Consider the following 21,206-nt stretch of genomic DNA (forward strand, 5'->3'; position numbering starts at 1 on the left):
CTGCCAAGACTTGGCAATTATTCGGCTACAGATCACTGTACAGAAATCTTTCCCTGCCTAAATTGCAGTGGAGTTGATAGTTCAAATGTTCGAATATAACTCCAATTTTCCCAAACAACTCGTAAACAATTTTGACTGAAATAAAATTTTCGCCGATTCCCAGAAAAATATTAGTTGCTAAGATATCACCTTTGATTATCGTTTTTGAAACGTTATCAGTATTCAATTGATAATAAAAATTGCTAATCTAATACTAAAAACCATTTTTTTAGTTATCTGCTCTAAGTGTTCTGGAATTATCAGCCTTAGTTATCTGCTCTAAGAATTCATAATTATCTCTCATCTATAATCCTTGTAAATTCCCTTTATAACCTTCACTTGAACAGTCGATCCAATTTAGGGTTAATCCAAATTAGGGATTTTGGACATAATCTAGAAAACAAGGAAACTTCCTGGATCAGGTTTTGAGAGAAATGTGCTTTCGTAGAGAACTCTTTGGTGCAGCTATCCCACATTTGCGTAACATTGGAGTGGAAAACCACGAAAACCTATCTCGGTTAGTCTGACGGCAATGGGACTTTAACCCATGATCCATCTACCACTGAGGATATTTTACTGAGGATATCAGCACTGTGGTTGGTGAGAGCCGGGTGCGGAATTCGTATCGACCAGCCATTGTATCCTACCAGGTTTACGTGATCGGGAGGCGAGCTCTCTATCCCCTGACCCACCACTGCTCAATACTATCATTTTTATTTTATGATCGTCTTTGAACAGCCGACCTAATTCTGGGTTTCGATTACCAATGTTCAATTCTTTATCCTTGTAATTTTGATCACAATCCAGAACACAAGAGAGCTCCTGGATCAGTACCCCTAGAGGTATTGATTTGTTATGGGAACATGGAGGACTTTGTGATCTGACAGATTTATCGTTCATCAGTCACTATTTACTACACTACGAACTAGGCCATCCTAGTCCTCTCTTGTAATTTTATTTTATATCCGATTTTGGGTCCTCTCTTGTAGTTAAAATTGGGGATTCAAGGTCACATTTACTTCCTTCGTCGTTATGGTAAAAATGCTACTGGCAACAATTCCACTATTTTTATTCAAGCCGCAATTAAGGAGTATCTATAACTCATAACTGTATATTATTATAATTATGGGGGTAAGGGAAAGTAAGACATGCGGATAGTGTGGTGACACAGTGTACAATCACCGCATTTCTGCGTTATGTGGCTCGGGCAGAATATCGAAAATACGATACTATTTCATTTATGAAAAACATTGTTATTGATTAATACGTTTGCTAGCATAGAGTCATCACTTTCACGAGGTATTTAAGATAATCTACGCAAAACCACACGAAGAAATTAAAAATTCTTAAAGCTCTCTGCCCTTATTGTTTAAGTACAGAAGTAAAGAGTGATAAATGCAGGCTTACGTAAGTTATTGAAGGAATAAAGTATATCCCCGTCACTGGTAATTTTAAACATAACTATTCTTGTTCGTCCAAGCCGCATTTTAATTCCAAATTATGATACTAAAATATTATATATATATATATATATATATATATATATATATATATATGCTTATGTGAGTGCCCAGATAGCACAGACTGTCAGAGTGACGTCACAATAAAGTCAAAAACTGTTACAGTAGTCAAAGTCACACTAAATAACCGCTTTATACTACTCCTAATAGGTCTTAATGTGACTTTGGTGTTACTTTATTTTGCGACATCTCATAAGAGACCTCAGTGGCTACTTAATTACTGACACTTTGCAGTCACAACCATACATAACTAGGACTAAAGTCAATGAGAAACGTTGTCGCAAATTTGTTACCTTTAAAGTCACATGGGATCCCTTTCACATCGTTGTGTTACTAAAGTCACATTGATACTTTTATGTGATTTGTCTCACAAATTATTAAACTCACTATAAGGTTCTATGTAAAATCTTAATTATCAAGTGATACTATACAGCTTTATTGTTTTTATGTGACTAAAGCCGATTTGCATTTGTTTATGTTCGTGTATCAATTGGTTAATGTTGTAATACGTTAAAAAATAAATATAAATAGGAAGTTTATAGAAAATCTCCTGAATAAAAACCCATTACATGAATGTTTAAATACAAAAATATTGCCTATAAACTCGTGGAAAATATGTAATTATTAAAAAACTACAGTGCGTATATTTATTATAATATACTTATAATATATTTATTATAGTATACTTATACTACATAATTTCGTATATTTATTATAATATACTTATATAATACCTGATGTAATAAATATTCTATATTTATCTAATATATCGTCTAATTTATCCAATCGTTCAATTTGAGCTATATATCGCCTAATTTAACCAATGGATACACTGACGTAAACAAGTGCAAACGGGTTTTAGTCCCGTAAAAACAATAAAGCTGTTTAGTATCATCTGATGATTAATATTTTACATAGAATCTTAGAGTGCGTCTAATAGTTTGGCCAGGAACTGTATATTATAAGAAAAGAGATTGAAGTAGCTTCAGAATACAATAACTTACTGCAAATTATTTTCAACTAGAAGTTAATGTGCAGATAAATATAATTGTTATTGCTAGCTAAATATGATTGAAATGATAATTTGCAAGATTAATGCCCTTTGAAGGTGCTCTTTTTTTGTCACACTACCCTTTTTAATTTTTAGGGAGATTACTGTAATTGTAATTATTGTCTTATTCTTTCATAAGCATATTTTAAATGTTCATGTAGCAGATTTTTAAAAATTATCTACCAGTGCTAAAATACTCCTTATCAAAATAAAAATGGTACACTTTAACTGGACCATCCCTAGTAGTAAAATAACTTGGAAATTATTGGACCAATATTATCTTGGCTCCGATTGACTCGATTTTTTTTTCAGTCACCTTGCTACGAATATCGGCCTACATAGAATTGTCAGATTCACCTAATATTTTGCATGCATTATTTAGCTAATATAGGCATCAGGCCGGGATAGCTTGGTTGGCAGAGCGCTGGACTTCCGTTCGTGGGAACGGGAATTCGAATCCTACCGGCCGAAGACTCCCTGTGTAATAAATGGTAACTGGTGCACATTAAATCTTTCGTTTTACAAAATCCTTCATTCTACCATAACAAATTATATCTCTGGTGGTACTTAATTGGGGATTGATCGTTCTCTGATTCAGGTCAAAATTACGATCAGTCAATGAATGATTGGATGGATGGAAGAATGGTTCCACCTTATAAATGGGTGTGACGTATGAGTGTTGCAGAAGTCGAATTCTTGGCCATAAATGGGTCAACTGGAAAACAAGAACAATCCCACCCCTTGAATTAAAGGCAACAACAGACAATATAGGTTCTATATAGGCCATTCTTGGACCTATATTGCATGTTTTCATGGGATCACAAGTTAAGCCAGTATTTAACCTAACTGCAGTTGGGTTTCATGGAGCAGGGGGAAAATCGTCACTAGGGATGTAATTCTGTTCTGTGAGAATTAGTATTACATAAAACAACTTATTTATTATCAATTGTAACGTTGATGTATTTATAAATGAGATATTAGTTTGTCCTTAATATCTTTCACTATGCTATATCAAGAAAATACTTTGCTTTTACATTGATTTAAAATGAAATTTCTAAGATTTACTTTTTGGGAAATCGCACGCGTTCAGGATATTAGAACTTACATACAAAATGACAACTGAGGAAAACGTTATGAAGATTGATTAGAGCAAAAGGTATGAATAAATCATCGAAAACTCTTTTGTCAAATAAGACTGAAACGCGATGCCCAGTGTGAGTAATTGTATTTCAGCTGCAAATCCGATTGCTTTTTATTGATTTCAAGGCACCTTTGCTTTAATTGTTCTCGATAATGATTCGGCACAAAAGATTTTTCCCATTGATTGTCACTTTTATTCTTATCATCTTTTACAAATATTCTAAAACTGATATGACGGAACAGTCCATTGTTTAAAAAGACTTTGGTTAACGTAGATAACTCACAATTGGTTTCATAAAGTTGTCCCATTATTTGACTCTTTTTGTTATTCTTCTACTTTTAATTACTCGTGTAGCCATTAAAAAAGTATTTTTTTTACCTTATTTCAAAAATTGAGTCTAATTGAGTATTTCATCCAACAAAAGTTGAAAGTCATAGAGCACATCGTCTTAGTGGTTTCCCTTTGCGTGTAACGCATATTCCGGTTATTTTCTTAAAGTTTCCTCAATTGTTATTTTACGTCGTTATTTAAATTAGGCATTACATTAATTTCTGAATCGGGCTAGTGTCTACTATAGTTTCTGAGTATGAATCCACTGAGCTTCGAAAATAAAGACATCGCAATATAAACAAACAAGAAGGAATCATTTTTTTAATCAAACAATATCATTTTATTAAATGGACAATGACAAAACTTTTGACACAAATTAAAATTATTCGATATTTTCAAATTTTAAAGTATAAAAACATATTAGAAAAACATACAAATTCAGGCTACAGCAGGCAATCCAAAATAATTATCTTTAACTATGAACTAAATATAAAAATTGAAACATTTGAACATAATCATAATAGGTTGTCAGCATTTCTCTTAAAATATCCTAATAAATGTTTCTGTAATTAAAATTTTCAATTTTTACAATTTTTTTTTAAATGCATTGTTTTTTAAAGTTTTATCAAGAAATTTATTTGTGCAATATATTATTTATATAAAAGGAACTCTATGGATGTATTTACGGATATATTAATTAAACCATTTTAAATCATTAATTTTATATTTATTTAATATTTATTTAAAATGAGTCAGAATCAACTAAGAATAATTTTCAATTGGGAGTCTACTGTAGCCTAAAGTGAAAATTAAAATTTTTTTGTTATTTACAAGTCAAAAATACAGTTTTTAATCTAAATTCCATTATAAAATCAGTTACCATCAGTATACAGACTTATGAACTTTCCAATCTCGCTATCATTTATCAGAAAAACCATAACAGAAATATATACATGTCAGCCTTTATGAAATTTAAATTTACTCACATTTAAAGTGTATTTATTCTTTAATTCGATATAGATATATAAAATAAATTAAATTATGCATTAATTTACTATTGAATAAAATAAGTAACACTTATGTAAAGATGCCAAATTACGAAACAATTTACAACATTAGTGAATGAAATCATCCTTTTGAAGGTTTTATAAATCATTAAAGTATTACTTAATTAAAAATAATAGTAAGTTAGCAAAGCATTAAGTGCTGTCATACAGAAAGAGATTGTTACGAAATTGTCAAAAACTGCAATTTTTGTTACTAAATTTTCAATATAAAACAATAATAATCATGGAAAACTCGAAATGTTTGACACTTCTGAGTATATCACTTGTATACAATCACCAGTTCATACAATCACCAGCATGTGCAATCAGCAGTAAGAATTTATCATACAATCGTGTACAAAAACAGCTGAACAAAAAAAGTTTATTTTCTAAATAAAAAGAAATTGAAAATAGCCCAGGATTCTAAACTTAAATTTAAATGAATAATAATTATTTATGATCCGGTTTGTCATGAACTTTATGTATAAAACTAATTAAATTCAAGAGTAAGGTAAAGCTATGAGCAAGCTATAAAAGGATTTCAGCAGCATAAAGCTGGAAAAGGATTTAATTTTGATTGCAATTAAAACATTATAGAAGTGTAAGACTTGAGCAAAAAAATTATTCTAACAAAAAGTCAAAAAAGCAGAAAAAATTAACTCTTAAAATGAAATAGTCTTCTAAGTAACAGACGACTATCTCCTATTTTGTAATTATATAGTCTTTTTGTTTAAACACTAATCGTTTTTAGAGAGAGAAAAAAACGTAGGTTTGTTGGCGAAGCTTCTCAGAAATAGTTTCATTTAAAAGTAGTTCATAGAACTGTCAGAGATTTTAGTAAAATAAATTAAAATAGCTTTATATCTGAACAATCAAATTGTGCTCATTAAATGAAAGAATTCTGTTGTAAAACTACTGGAATAGTATTAATATTCTTTCGCTCCTAGCTTTACCTTTTACAATGGAATAATATAATATTACACTAAGTTACCAGTTTCAAGAAATTTATTACTAAAGGGGAAGACAGTTGTGAAATTGTACAATAAATAAAGCATTGAAGAAATATCGTAAAAAAAGCAGTCGTAATTTATCGAGATGTTTGTAATTCCAGATCATCTTTTTAATATATATAACTTTTTAAAATACTTCAACTGTTTGAAATGCTTTAAATGACATTTTCGAAAGAATTTTTCTTCCTCTTTTCCTTATTATTTAGAAAGAAGATTTTTAGATCACAAAGCAAATGAGATGAAAAATCAATAATAGGATAAAAACTGGAATTTAAAAATACGTAGCAAGTTTTTCACTGTTTTGATACAAATTTGAAATAGCAAAAATAAGAAATATTTTAAAATTGCTCAGAAAACAAAATATCTAGCATTAAAACATCTACACAACTGTCTCCATTAAAAAAACACTCCAGAAATAAAATGAAATCAATAGTTTATATTCTATAGTTTTTTTTTATTTATTGAATTTAAATAACCAATTTTACCTTCATAGTTTTTCATATGATTCATAATTTCATCGGGAAGACTCAATATTGTTTTTAAGTGTGTTCAGCTTTTACTCAAAAATTTTAATTGTTAGAAACAAATTATTAGATGCTTACACATTGGCTGCTTATTATTTATCTAAAATCAATATTATAACAAGTTATCGTGCGCGACGGAACATGCAGGCGAGTAAGCAGGAACAACGAGTTTCGGTGGGAAACGCTGGAACATCCACCGTACTGGCCAGACCTTTCACCGTGTGTCTTTCATGTTTTCGGACCTCTAAAACAAGCTATTCAAGGATATCAATTCACAACGGACGACGACGTGTGTGACTGGGTCCAGGCCTGGATCCGACAGCAGCCTACTAGCTTCTTCAAAGATGGAATAGACCAGCTAGTGTCGCAATGGGATAAATGTGTGCCAGTTTTGGCGACTATTTTTGAGTATGTGTACTGTGCATAACTACATTTGTGAGATAATAAAATCGCTACTTTACACTAGTCACCAGGTTTTATTTGAATGCCCCTTATATACATAACATAACCAAGAACATAAACCGACATTGAAAGGAAAATGATTTTAAAAATTATTCAGCAAAACGTCATCACATTAAAAAAAATTAATTTTAATATATTTTTACAACTCTTTTTACAAGAAATTTTACTTTATCCTTATCGTGATGCCGCAAATTGCCTCATATTATTTTATGTATAACACACAGAAAGAATCGTCCTTTGTTATCATCTATGAAAAATATATTTTCTTATCTGAAAAATAATATACTAGCTTCTTTAAATCTTCATAAAGGTTTGCAGAAATTAAATTTCTTCCCTTCTAAATCCTCCTTCGTAGAGCTACTTTCTTTTACTGCATTCTATTTGTATAAATACATTTATTGAAGAATTGAATGAATAGTAAATAAATAAATTTATAATCGAACATTTACGTGAACCCTGTCAGACAGGAACCAGCCACCTTATTCATGAAATTCATTTCTACAAATATTATAGAAAATGCATTATAATAACTATAAATACAACTTTATTATGATTAAATAAACTAAAACGGAAATATATTTGATTAAAAAAACTTCATTCTCTTCAGAAAATATACAGACTGAAAATAACAGTCGACATGTTTCAAAAATAAGCTTCAATTTTCAAGGCTTGTGACTTAACCCTACGAAGTTTGTTACTTTACAGAATTTACAACGCCATTTTTTTTACAGTTTATTATAAAATTGCTTCGATCCTCTCCAGTTTTGGTTCATTTTGAGGTTTGATAGGTCTCTAAAACACTCTATCAGTTTTGATAATAAGTTGAAGGCACATTCCTTGCTGTACAAACGCTTTAAAACTTGATTGAAAGTACTCGACAGACATTATCAGGAATATGAGAAATCATCAATTGCTGCCTCATGGACCCGATGCGTCGTCGCTTTCCAATGAAGTAAAACGAGTTCGAATCCAAGCGATATCGGATTGATACGAATTCCTCACCCAGCTGGCACCGACCACAGTGCTAACTTAGAGTATCTTCAGTTCATGGGTTAAAGTCCCTTTGCCATCGGGCTAACCGTGGTAGTTTTTCTCCTCATGTAAAGTAAATTTGGGATTAGTTCCATCGATGAGTCCTACATTAAAGCAAATTCTTCCCAATATTTTATCCCGCAGTTCCCGTGTCTTCGAGACTAGGTATAAAATTACAAGTCTATGAAGTTGAAAATTAGTACTCGTAAATCAAAATTGGGTCGGCTTTTCAACGATGATTATAAAACAAAATTGCCGCACATAAGAGGATAGAGTGCTCGACTCAAAATGAGGTGATTCGAATACCAGCGAGGGCTAGTCGATACGCATCCGGCTCACACAAACCACAGCGCTGAAGTGAAATACCCTCAGCGGTAGACGGATCATGGGTTAGAGTCCCCTAGCAGTTAGGCTAATCGTGAGAGGTTTTCGTGGTTTTCCACTCTGTAACTCAAATGTGAGTTAATTTCAACAAAATGTCCCCCACGAAGGATCCAGGAGTTTCCTTTCTTTCTGGATTGGGTTCAATAGTGCAAGGCTACTTATATATTAGAAGTACACCTTAAGAATGTTTTTCCCTTAAAATAATAAAAACCAATTTTGTGAATTGAAGGCACAATTTGAATAGTAGTAAAATCATCGTTAATGATACTGCTTCCTAGCGGTATATTACTTACTTATCAACGAAACAATGAGTTTAATTCAAGAAGATTTTCACTATAATTCTTTTTTTTCTTCTGGTTTATCCATTCAATAATTATTTTTTCTGTCTACAATATTATGAATTCTTATTTATCATTATTTTTTAATATTACTTATTGCTTGAATTAATCGATTTTTTTAAAAATTTCTTTTGTAAAAACAATTTTAGTAGTACTTAATAGTAGTTACTTAAATGGAAATTTGATTTACTGCATTTTTATTGTATTTTTTTAGTTACTAGATATAACTTCATTAACTTATTCGTTATTTAGTTTATTTAGCTAATAGCTTTAACACTGGTATTTAGTGATGATTATAAATATTAAAGAGTTAGACTTATAATGAATTCTCCATAAAGCATTAGTTTTGTACAACTCTACGACGTTTATTATATAGAGGTTAAATATCTTCAGAAATTTATAAAATTCTCAATTCCAGAAAATTCAGAACTCTTTGTTTGATCAAATTAAAACAAAACTATCTTCATCGATTTGAGAGAAAAAATTATCATAAAAAAGTGAATTTCTCTGAAAAATAATAAAGTATCGTTAAAAAAAATATCAAAAACATGTTATTTTAATTTTTTTTTCTAGAATAGAAAAATTAAGCAAAAAGATATGAATATTGAACTCTGTGAAATAATTGAAATTTTATTTCCTATTTTTCCTTAGCGAATGGAGAAGGAAGAAAACTTACATTTGTAGAAAAGAGAAGTTTTCTTGAGTATTGAATAGAACAAGTAAGTAAAGTATTTCTCTCTCTCGTATGCCTGTTAAGGCAGAGGGGTCTTGTTTTCCAGTGACGCCCTCAATGGCCAAGAATTCGACTTCTGTCACACCCATACGTCACACCCGTTTATAGGGCGGACCCATTCATTCATCCACAGATCGTAATTTTGATCTGAATCAGAGAACGATCCATCTCCGATTCAGTACCCCCAGAGGTATTGATTTGTTATAGGAACATGGAGGACTTTGTGACTCGACAGATTTAACGTGCATCAGTCACCATTTACTACACGGGGAGTCTTCGGCAGGCGGGGTTCGAACCCACGCACAATTGAGAATTCAAGAGAATTTTTATTCAAGAGAGTTCTTATTTTTTATTGCTTCGATAATTAATGTTTGTCACATAATTTTTTAAGCTTCTTAAATTTTAGGAAAGCTTATCGCTTACGCCCCTGCAAAAAGGGACATTTTATGCATTTGTAAATTGTAAAGTTTAGTGACCATTTTCTCTCTGATAAGAGTCAGCTTTTATAAGAATACGAAGGCTGCAACTTAAAACCCTGATTTGGTGTCAATTGGCTTATTTGGTCAAACTTGGTATCTATTTAAGATAGTAATAATGCTAATTTTCAATAATTTAAAACTCAAATGCTAATGTATAGACGCCGACCCCAAGACGTTTTATCAGGATATTTCTGTTAACCATTTTCCAGTATAAACTTTAATTCATGATTTTAATTATTTATTTTCAGAACAAATTAACAACTCAAAATGTCTTATTCTACACATTAAATCTTTTCGAAATAATAGTCTTTTTTTCGGTTAGTAGATTCGCGGAAAAATATTTATTATTATTATTATTATTAAACTCCCGAACTGAAACTTAAAAAAATAAAATTGCCACAATAAGCTCAATCAGTTAGGATTCCTTAGCTTACAAATATTGGAAACCGTCCTAAAATATAATCTTCGACAGTCTCTTGGTATCAAGTGTTTTCTCAGGAAAATAATGCATTCACAACGTAAACCGATATGATTTCTATTTTATTTCCTATTTTTGAAAATGCGTTTCATTTTCTTTATAGTGCCATCTCTCTCTGGTTTGCCTGTTTAGGCAGATGATTGCGATTGTTCTTGTTTTCCAGTGGCCTAGAATTCGTCTTCTGCCACACCCATACGTCACACCCGTTTATTAGGCGGACCCATTCGTATATCCACAGATTGTAATTTTGACCTGAATCACAGAGCGATCGATGTCCCATCCAGTGCCCCCAGAGGTATTAATTTGTTAAATTATTGCTTTTGTTTTAAATTAACAATTTTTGAACATGTTTTTACAGCCTTTGTAGGAGACCAGATATTTTAATATTAACTATACCAGAATGCATATTTGTGAACTCATAACTATTCAATCTAGCATCCTGACTTTTAGTTTCGTTATCGGTAGTAGCTTCGTAATTATATCAAAATATGGAAGAATAAATTCTTAAGGCACTTAACAAAGGAAAGCAAGCTAAAAGGGACTTCGAAAGCAGTACCGAGATTGATGACTGGTAGCGAGCAGGACTTTGTGCTCTCTAATTTATAAAAGAATAAATCCAGGTTTTAAATTCAGTACCTCTCCTTTTAAAGTAAATTTCTTCAAATTAAATTTTTTTGGAAGATACATTATTGGAGAAAAAATAAGATTACATATCATATTGATAGTTTCATTATTTATTCATTGCAAAATTATATTTTCGTTAGTTTACACAAAATGTAAAATCCATTTTTATGATATTAATTTAAAGAAAAAGATTTTAAATTAAGTTTAAGAAAAAATTTTCAATGTAGGCCAAAAAAAAAAAAAAAAAAAAAAAAAAAACGAGATTTTAAGCAAATAAACAATTCTCACTATGGATTCTGGGACGAAAACAATGAAAAGAAGCAAATTCTAAGAAAATGCAACTTTTCGAGGGTAAAACCAAACGGCTTGTGTGGAGAATATGAAGATAATTTTAATTTGCAACGCATGCCTTAGCTTTCATTCCCAGCTCCGGGAATTAACATGCGAGAAAAAAAAATCTTTTGTGGAAATAATAAAGTAGTCACTAATGGTAAAGGGGAAAATTGAGATTTTCTTAGATGGTCTAGAAGAGATTTATCTTCTTCTAAAAATTATATAAAAATAAAATTTTTGGAATCAAACATTTCAAGGTTGAGCCAAGGAATTTTTAGGATGGATTAACTGGCCATGAACTAGCCTGTTCGAAATATTGAATTATAATTTGTGAAATTTCCTTTATCGGTATTTTCACCAAAATAATTGCAAAACTAAAATTCTAAGAAATTTTTTTTTTATTATTTTTTTTTTAAATTTTTTTTTTCATTTTATTTTATTTTATTTTTTTTTATTTTTTTTTATTTTATTTATTTTTTTCTTAAATTGCTGGTTACCATATTTTTTTTTTGACATTTCAATTTTTCAGCAATTTACTTTTTCTGTATGCTTTCAAGTCAAATTATTAACTATAAACATAAATAAATAACAAATGTAGAAATTTTAAAAACTCCAAATAGCTCAATTCTTTCTTAAAAAAATACCAATTAATTCAATTCTTAAAAAAATACCAGAAGTGCCAACATTCAATCAGAAGTATGATAATTCAATAAAGTATGTAGTTAGCGTTTAAGGAATGCAAATTTGCGCAATTTTAAAGTCTATATTATAGTTAACTCTTTAAATAATAAAAATTTACATTAATTTACTATTCTACAAGACACTATAATTATTATTATACACTATAATTATATTAATTTACTATTAGACTATAATTATTATATTGAAAAAAACGTATTTTACACTGATTATTACTGAGATTCTAAAAAAGTAAATTTTTATTATTCAACCATTAAATCGAAATTTTGACTGTGAAATTATAATTATTAAGGATAAATGCAATAGTTGGCCCCTCTGGTTTCAGTCTTTCTTGAAAAGAATTTTTTTTATATATACTATTTGATTGAATATAAAAAATTCAGTGGGTATATGAAAATTCAAAAATAAATACAAGTTGGCACTTTCGTTATGAGATTGAAAAATACAATCTTTTTTTTAAGTTTCCAAAACCTAAATATTTCTAAAGGAAATCCTCAAGACGTGTAGCAAGTGAGACAGTTAGGAACATAAACTAAAATTTAAATATAAATTTAATAAGTAATTTTTAGAATTACTTCTCACACAACAAAATATCTAATATAATTTCAAAAATAAAATATATAATTGTCTCCATTAAGAAAAAGCTAATTCAAAAAACATTAAATTCATTATAAATATTGAGTTCAATAGTTCTAACTTATATTGAATATAAATAATTTATTTTAAATATTAAGTACGCGGATTTTCAATTTTCTAAGCATTTAATATGAAGATTTAATATTATTTTAAAATTGTTGAGGTCTATAAACTGTAAAAAATACACCTGGACAATTTACATAGAAATATTAATTATTAAAAAAAATAATTAAATATTTGTAGATTGGTTTACACTTCTTTATATGAAAGAAATATTGGTATTTTAAAGGTTTTTTTTAAAAAAAATTTATATAAAACATAATTAATAAATTCTTTAAATTAAGTTAGTTTCTTAAATAAATCAAAGAATTTGTAATTTAAAAACGCAATTCACTTTTTTTATAATTTTGTTTCAACTTTGCATTTAAAACATGTAAAATCGTTGAAAGTACAATGCTTTTCTTTTTTATTACAAACTGAAGATAAAAAAAAACAAACTCGGATTTTTACATTCAAATCAAGCAAAGGTTGAACAGCCTTCATTTCGATTCATTTTATGTCAGCGTAGGTAACGCGTGCAATACGATCAATTAACTAAAGTTTGGGATTTCAATACTTGGTTCTGAAATTCCTTTTTATTCTGTATAAAGGTAAACTCTCTAGTTTTGAAGTGGCTTATTCGACAATTTATATGAAAGTATCTCTCCGTGTGATGATCTAAACTACGTGTTTTGCTAGATAAAATTACATCAATTTTCAAACATTTTCACTTTAATTTGAAATTATGAAATTATATTTGTGAAAGTTCGAGAACTGAAAGTTATCACAATTTTTATTCATAGAAATATCTACAACTGATCTTTGTATTAAAAGCTTTGCTAGTTACAGAAGTATTTTTCAGTATTCAGTTAAAAAAATATTGTTTTTTATTTACTTTAAGAAGATATTTCTTTTGAAAGAAATAATCGTTCAATACTAAATTGATATCTTTTGCGTTTAAGTAAAAACATTACTGACTCACTTCGGATGCACAAATGCTGCTTCATAAATATTTTTTTTACGAAAAAAAAACATGTTTCTGAATTGTTTTTTCTATTTTCTATATTAGAAGCTGTCAGGATCCTGATTCCTCTCCCACGCATTTGATTGACCCCAGACCTGAGGGTCAGAAGGAAGGGGACAGTGTCGTCCCCTACATTGGGGGTGGAACGAAGGACTTGTGAGAAAGAGGATTTTTAGTTAGTATTAGCTAGTATTAGAAAAAGGATTTTTAGTTAGTATTAGCTAGTATTAGAAAAAGGATTTTTAGTTAGTATTAGTTAGTATTAGAAAAAGAATTTTTGGTTAGTATTAGAAAAAGGAAGATCTGATAGCTCTAGCTGAGGAGCTGGGGCTAACGGGTCCCGAGAACGTCAAGCTTGTTGAGTTAAAAGCAGTGATCACCGGGAGTTCGGATTACGATGAGCAATATACTAAAGAGGTTTTGAGGGGAATTAAAGAGGAGTGGAAACGGAAACAGAAACGGGAGCATGAGGTTAGTATGAAGGAATTACAAAAATTAATAGACGATAGGAAACGGGGAACAAGAAAATTAACGGAAGATAGGGAAAGTGAGAAACAAAAATTAAAAGAAGATAGGGAAAGCGAGGATAGAATAAAGAGGAAAAAAGAGCAGGAACGAGAATTAAGAGAAGGTAGGAAACGGGAGTTGCATAGAAGGATACGTGAACTGGAATGGTTAAAACGAGAACGGGAATATGATCAAGAGTGGATAAGATGTACTATACTGGGGATTGAGCGGTTAACAGGATGAGGAAAGTTAAACCCAGGATTTTAAACCTTTTGTCAATTTAAATGAATCGGTGGGATGTTTAGGCGCCGGAGAATCAGCGGAGAGGCTGGAGTCCCGAAAGTTTGATTTTGGATTTGAAGGAAAGGAGGTGAAGGGTGGAGTGAGAAGGTTCTGAAAGGAAAAATAGAGCAAAAGAGTTAGCTAGCCACTTATGAAATCATAGAGGGAGTATTACGGAAAGTGATTTGTTCGAGGGGATTAGGTCGATGCACATGAAAGAGTGGACGTTTGGGCAGTTTGGACGTTTAATTTTGTATGCTAATTACTATTTTTTTTTTTTTTGGTAGGGATTTTGGAAATGACTTTATCACATTCCATAAAAATAAAATCCTTAAAGAGATTTTGTCATGGATATTTTATTTTTGGCCCGATAAAAGTGATTTTAATGTTTTGATTGTAAAAATGTTAGGTGCTTTTATACTATGTTTTGATTTTGTATTTATTAGTTTGTTAAGTGTACTTAGTGTAATTTTGGTGTTTATTGATGTACGATGAGGCCAATCTCTTTTGCGCGCGGAAATGTGTGCGTCTTATTGTTTTTTTGGTGCAGGGATGGGCTAGCATTGTTTTTAGGTTTCACTCGTACGACCAGGAAAGTAGGTCCAACTAGATGAGGGGAGGTGTCAGGATCCTGATTGACCCCTGACGTAAGGGTCAGAAGGAAAGGTAAGTGTCGTCCCCTACATTGGGGTTGGAGAGAAGGACTTTTTCTTGTGAGAAAGAGGATTTTTAGTTAGTATTAGCTGAACTATGAGAGAGAATGTATGAACTAGAAGGGAACAGTAGCGCTCCGGAAAATTATATTCTACCGTTCATGTATATTTTTGTGATTTATTGTAAATAAATATATAACCCAAATTCATGAAATTAATTAGCTATACCAGCAAGTCCATGGTCATAATTAAGAGGATTTCAGTAAACGAACCGAAAGAGAAACGTCTCATAGAAGCTATCTCAGAAATCAGTTCAAGTGCAGATTAGGGAAATTTAATAACACGCTGAATAAATGCTTTGCACAAGAAAGTATATGATGTTACACAAAAAATTTAAAACTCTTTCTTTCTCGCTCTTTCTTCTAAGTAATTCTGACACAATTTGTCAATCTTTAATTCAGAATCTTCTATTAAAAAAAAAGCCATGCAAATATCTATTTTTCAACATAGCTGGCTTGTGTTGTTGAATCGGAGCACACTTAAAGTTTTTATTCAAGCCGTGAGAATTACTCATGGTCAATTTTGACATTCACTAACTAATTTGATTAGTAATTTAAAATCTCGAATTTGATTTTATAGTGGATTGAATAGTCTCACTGGAAAAATTGACTCAATCTGCAGGAATCAGTGTTTACTGAAGCCTGATTCAAATCAGTGATATAACAATGAATGAAGATTTTATGAATTTAAATCATAGATATAGCATTTAATATTTTTTTATATACTTGTGTATTTCAACCATAACCATAATAACAAAAATCAAATTTTTCAAACAAATAAAAGTTAATAAGATGCCTTCAGATTTTATAAATATATTCAAATATATTTATAAAATCTATAAAACAAAAACACATGACGAGCATTTTAAAGTCTTAGAAAAATAAAAATTACTAAAATTTAACATAATTTAGTTGCTGAATCTCACTAATAAGTTAAAATGATAAATTGTCATTCGAACTTTCGAACCTTAAAACTTTTGAAAAAAAGAAAGATAACGTCCACTTTTAAAAGGTTAAGCACTTATAATTTTTAAGAAAAAACTCAACTATGAAAGTTGAAACTTTCCTAACAGTTTAACTAGTATTTACTTTTACTAACCATTCAGCTGCATTTTCACCAGCTAACTAAAAATATTCTATCTGATTAACTAACAACAAATGTTGAAAAATTAAACTGATTCAAAGATTCTAATAATTCTTATGCATTTTTTTATTCATAGACCATATAATATTCGCAGACATTTTTTTAGTATTCAAATGTCTTGATTTCATGTTTTATAATATTCTTTTTACGAAATATATTTCAGTACAAGTATTAATGATTTAAAATGATAAACCTGAAACTCATAATTCTGTAAAAAAATTATAAATAATTGCAATTAATATTTTAAAATTAGATAACAAAATTTACAAAATAATAAAGAATTAAATAATTAAATTTTAGATGTGAAACCAATTAACCCTTAACGGACAGCTCTCTAAGTGGAATGGCAACTGGGACAAAGATACTAATTTGGTGGTAAAAATTACTTCAAAATCTTTACAACTCCTTATTACTTTTAAATATTTTTATAAGTATAAGAATTTGCATAATTAATATTACAATTTATCTTTACAATAATAATTAAAAACAAATTTTAACAATAAAATTTTTATCTCCGCAATTGGTGGAGAAGAGTAAGCTTGAAATATTTTTGGACAGTTAAGGGTTAATATTCAGTTTTATCCAGTCTATATAAGCAGTATTTGAAATTGAAATTCAAAATATATATTATAATTCATAATTTTTTTTATTAGAAATTAAATGTTTACAGAAATTAAAAATTTATATTTTAATGGTGATGAAAAATAAAGTAACATGTTGCTTATTCCTACTTTGATTATTTTCTAAGAGCATTTTTTCTTATATAATACATATTTGAGTAAAATTAATTGATTTTTAAAAAAAAATGAAGAAAAAAAATTTTTTTATAGAGAAAGGAAAAAGGAAATTTAATATTTATGATTCAATGAAATAAATTTATGAATCTTCATGAAAAAAAAATCTTTAAAACTGTTGTTCTGCAATTTGCAAACCATTAATTCAACTTAAATTAATGCATTATTAATGAATTGAGAGTTAAAAAAAATTCTGAAACTCTCAATGACTTGCAAACATCACATTTTTTTATGAGAACAAGAATATACATTTGAAGTTATTTGCAAACAATTAGAAGCTTAGACAATTCGAAGCTTCAAACTATAGAGTTAGAAGCTTGAAGGTAAGACAATATAAAATTAATTGTAACATAATTTGAAAAGAAAAACAATTATATCCAGTTTGCATTATTTTTTTCTTTTTTTCATTTTTTTTTTTTTTTTTTTTTTTTTTTTTGCATTTTTTTTTTTTTTTTTGCATTTTTTTTTCATTTTTTTTAAGTATATATATTATTTTTTTTTAATATATATATATATATACATATATATATAATTTTTTTAAAGTTTTTCTTTTTTTTTCTTTTTTTTTTCAATTTATTTTATTTCATTCAATCCTTTTTTTTTCTTTTTTTTTTCATAATTCTTTTTTTTGCAAACTGGTAATTCTATACACAGAGATTTCAATAAAAAATGCATCACACAAAATGTAATATTGAGTAGATTTTAAGAGTACTATAAAATTTTAGCTATCATTAATAGTTCAATCAAATCTATCCAGAATTGAGATGAGGAGGAATCGTTAAAGTAAAAAAAAAGTTAACAGCCACAGATTTGTCATGAGAAAAAAGTATTCTTAAAAAGTAATGGTTCAGTTCACCATTCATTTGCTGCTGTTTTTATTAGGCAGAGGAGGCTCACATTAATAAGATCCTTGGCAAGTCTTATCTTCCTGTTTTTTACATCATGAATCGTAATTCACTCCATGGCAATGTCTCATGCTTTATTTTACATGAATGAACCTGTGCAATCTCATGGTAATTGAAGAATCGATCAATTTTTCTTCATCGGCACTGCAGCCTAGAAGAAACCAGGGCCGTCCTGGTTAGCTCCGTCATCACTCTCCATCTGAGACCACTGTTTCTGTCAGTTAACACTGTTTCTGTCTAGTTTCTGTGAGCTAGCACACCATGTGGGTTTTTCTTTAAAACTCAGCCACCACCTGGTAGGTCTTATCTTCCACCTTGGCAAGTCTTATCTTCCTGTTTTTTACATCATGAATCGTAATTCACTCGATGGTAATGTCTCATGCTTTATTTTACAGGAATGAACCTGTGCAATCTCATGGTAATTGAAGAATCGATCAATTTTTCTTCATCGCCACTACAGCCCAGAAGAGACCAGGGCCATCCTGGTCAGCTCCGTCATCACTTTCCATCTGAGACCACTGTTTCTGTCAGTTAACACAGTTTCTGTCAGTTAACACAGTTTCTGTCAGTTAACACTATTTCTGCCAGTTCTGTCTAGTTTCTGTCAGCTAGCACACCAAGTGTGTTTTTCTTTGTAACTCAGCCACCTCCTGGCTGGCTCTTTTCCTGGTGCCAAAGGGTTGACAAGTAGCCTCTTTGCAATGTTGGAGTCATCTAATCTTTTCAGGTTTCCAAGCCATCTCATATGGCATGCTTTAATGATTTGAGCGATGCAGGGCTCTTTAAAAGTTTTGTAGAGATAACTGTTAAAAAAATTTTGCCATACGCTACTTTCCTTTCCAGGGCCACAAACTTCGCCTAAAATGTTTCTTTCAAAGACCAAATGACAATGATAAATTGATATTTATCATTCAATCAACAGTTCATCAATCAACTGGGCAGCTTATATGAAATGTTCATATATAAGTTATGAAAGAGATCCAGGCGAACCACCAACATTACCTGATCTCGAACCAAATTCAATCCCTGTTATCTTCTGACCTCCTCCAGTGAACATTTAGATAAAAATGGAAACTTTTAATTTTTCTATCGAACAATAAATATTAACAAAATAAGACAAAATTCTTGAAATTAAGTTAGAGAAGCCATTCTTAGAGATAGCAAAAAAGGCTATGGCAAATACAATATTTTAAAAACTTGATAGCTCAATAAACACAATTAACAATTAACATTTTGTTCTCATATAACATATGTACATTATACAGCAGTCAAAAGCCATTTATTAAAATGACATTGTTTGCAAGTCATGTATTAAAAAAAATAATGAAATAAGTAAATAATTTTTGTTGCAAAATTGTGCAATGTTTAGAAAAACTTTCTTTCTGAAGCTAAATGCAAACCATTTAAAAATATTCTGAAGAAAAATTAAAATTATAGAAAGAGAAAATTTAAAAAAAATTCTAGAGTCTACGGAAGAAATTATCACATTCATCAATACAGACGTTTTATTTCGTCTAACAATTTTTGTAACAAAACTGAAAAAGAGTTACATTATTTAAAGGACTAGAGTCCTCCAAATATTTTTTTTCTTTTTCAAAAAAAGGAGAAAATTATATTATGACAAAAATAATTTTGTTAATTTTTTTCTTTTCTTTTTTGTTGAGTGAAATTTTTTTTTTGTTTCACTCAGAGCATTTTTCTTTTTAATGCTATGCATTTTTTTAACAAGCTAAATGAATGTGTTAATTTACATGACTGCTTCTGAAAGGAATATTAAGTGTACTGAAATATATTTCAATTTAATTAAATATATTTCAATTTAATTAAATATATTTCAATTTAATTAAATATATTATATTGAAATATATAAAATAGCATTTAAAGTTTTATGGTTGTCCTTGAATCAGTTTTTCATTACAATTCAACATCTGGTAATAAGGAAAATATATTTTAGAATATTTATCTAACTGTAAAGTATAACGGTACTTAACCTTTACATAGTTTCTGTTACCATTTTAAAAGATTGAAGCAACTGAAAAATAATGTTAAATTCAAAAATCTATTCTTTCTTAGAATTATTTTTTTTTTAAAAAAAATTAAAATAACATTTCCTTGCCCTTTATCTCCTTAAAACAAGATTGTTTTAAAACAATTTGACTGGCTGAAATACATTTAAAAATATTAAATGGATATCAAAAGTAATAAAAAAATTTTTCATTTATGAAGTTCTTTTTAAATCCGTGAGAATAAGTATTATCCAGAAAAAGCATGTAATTTGTAAAAGCGAATTTAGAATAAAAAAATTTATTGCAATTAAAAATCGGTAAATGTTGACAAAAAAATTTATATAGAAATAGTGAATGCCAATATTTGATCAAGAGATTTCATTCAGTTAATGCAATCCTGTTTTATTAAGCCCCTCGATTTTAATAATAATCTGAATCTATTATTTTAAGCGTATGTTCAATACCAGCCATTTTGAATGTGTTACGTTATCAACTTATTTTTCCCCTCTCTCTTTAGCAAGAGCTTGTAAAAATTAGGTTTTATATTTAATGAGCCAAAAATTTTTTTTTCATTTTCATAAGTTTTTCTTTGCTTTTTTACATAGTTGTAAGGAACTGGAATAAAACAAAAACTTCGTGCAAAGCTTCGTTTCCATCTGGAGACCACATTTTTCCAAAATTCATTATTTCATGAAATATTCTTTGTGAGAATAAACAATGTTGGAAACATGTTTTTTTTTCTTCTTTTTTTTACATAAAGTACCAAAAGTGAAATAAATAACAGTAGTAGTGAACAACTGTCTAAATCAATTTTTCTTAAATCTTGATTTTAGTTTTGGACAAAAAAAATTTACATTTACTGATTCTACACTTGTGTATTTAGTCGTTTTCTGTTTTAAAATATTAGATTTCTAATTCAGAAAAATCTGATATT

This window comes from Parasteatoda tepidariorum, chromosome 1 (genome assembly GCF_982258835.1).
Source record: "Parasteatoda tepidariorum strain Cologne lab strain chromosome 1, Ptep-v5.0, whole genome shotgun sequence".
Classification (NCBI taxonomy): Eukaryota; Metazoa; Arthropoda; class Arachnida; order Araneae; family Theridiidae; genus Parasteatoda; species Parasteatoda tepidariorum.